Source organism: Atta colombica, unplaced genomic scaffold (assembly GCF_001594045.1).
Source record: "Atta colombica isolate Treedump-2 unplaced genomic scaffold, Acol1.0 scaffold164, whole genome shotgun sequence".
Classification (NCBI taxonomy): Eukaryota; Metazoa; Arthropoda; class Insecta; order Hymenoptera; family Formicidae; genus Atta; species Atta colombica.
Window position 1 is genome coordinate 892,026 of NW_017259255.1, and position 1,853 is coordinate 893,878.

Genomic DNA, 1,853 nt, shown 5'->3' on the forward strand with positions numbered 1-1,853 from the left:
TCATATGTATGTAGTTTTTTTAAAGCGTAAATATTAATATATGTTTCATGCTTTTATAATCTTCTTAACCCGGAAATAGGAGTGTCTCAAAACTAATGTTAGTAGGTGCGTCCGATCATTTTGACCGAAATATATTTTCGGTCTGTATGCATATATGTTATAACTAGAATAAATAAATGGTTATAATTATTATAGTTAATACGAAAATGTTCTGATAATGCTTTATATTAATCAATTAAAAACAAAGGAACATAATAATTACTGGAAATAATTATATTTATATGATATATCTTTATTTTAATTTTATTTTTTTTATGTATTAAAATTATTGATATCTAACGAAATAATAAGAAAATGATAACAATTTTATTTTTTATTTAAAAAATATAATAATGTAATAAAAATATAATAATGGCGGAGATTGGCGAAGACAATAAACATTAACGCAAATGCGCGCGCTATGGTTTTTTTAGACCGATCGTTACAAACATATCAAATTTTATGTAGATATAAGCGTGTTTATGTCATTTATTTTCGCTTACTATATGAATAAACATTAACATTTACGTAAAGATAAAAATATAATAATGCTAATAAATTGAAAGATATAAATAGAAAATGGAAGAGTACGGCAAAATGAACGGTACGCAATTACTGAGTTAAATGAAACTTTAAGAAAACTTAAGTTTACTTCATAATTCTAACGATTTTTAAATTGTCTTATATGCAGGTGTCTTAATTTAAAAGAGAATTATTACAGAATAAGGTTATATCTTCAACTTGTAATATAAAATTCTATAAATTTCTATAAATTTAGAATTAAATATCTTCAAAATGGTAGAAGTCAATGAAATTTTTTCTAAATATTATTGATATTGTTAACTTTTGTTTTACATGTATATTGTAGATTTGTCTTATATTTCATCAAACGCGAGAACCTCCTTAAATAATGTTTATGGTTATGGTTTTACAAAGTGGGAGTGAATGCGAAATCGAAAATATTCATAACTATATTCATAAATAGATTCATTTAAGTAAATTTGAGTAAAAAATAGGTATTTATTCATTTCCCATGAATATAAAAACAATTGTATTCATCAATCACTCATTCGTATTCACTCGTATTCATTCATTTATTCAAATACTAGATATATTCATCAAACATATATTAGTCAAAATAATTTTATTATCTAGTTAAAAAATTATATAATTCGATTGTGCATACTATCCTAATTTTTCATCATGTTTGCTGCAGATTTATTATTGTAAGTCAGACATTTAAGAGTAAAGAATTAGAATACGAACAGAAAGCATCGAATTATATACAATTGTAATCGTGAGAGAGAAGGCCATCTTGTTAGCGATTTTTTTCGCCAACAGACCGAGCGGTCGTTGATGTAATCGCGATAGACCAAAAGTGGGAGAAATAGGCGCGACCTACATATTGTTTGGGTTCGCGTTACACAACCTGCATATACGGCGAGTTGTAGGAGGGCAATGACCCGCTGTATCGACGCGGAACAGGGCGGCTATACGCTCGTGAAAGCGTGAGACGGCGGCGCACCACGTGGCCCACGTGAACGGCCGCTTTCGAGTTTCACGACGCGTACAGCACGTGGGCGAATATAGTCGATCGCCCGTGAACGACATGGAACATTGTAATTATCTCGATATTGAACTGGCTTGAGGAAGCGCACGTGCCAGAGATCTCAGCCAGAAATCTCTGCCTACGGGATGCGTGAAGAGTGCGTGAGTAAGGTCACGTGTGACGTATCATGTCGCGTATTTTCTTAATGTTTAAAATCTGGCAATAGTATAATGCATGATGCGAGCACGTATAGATTACGTTTTAT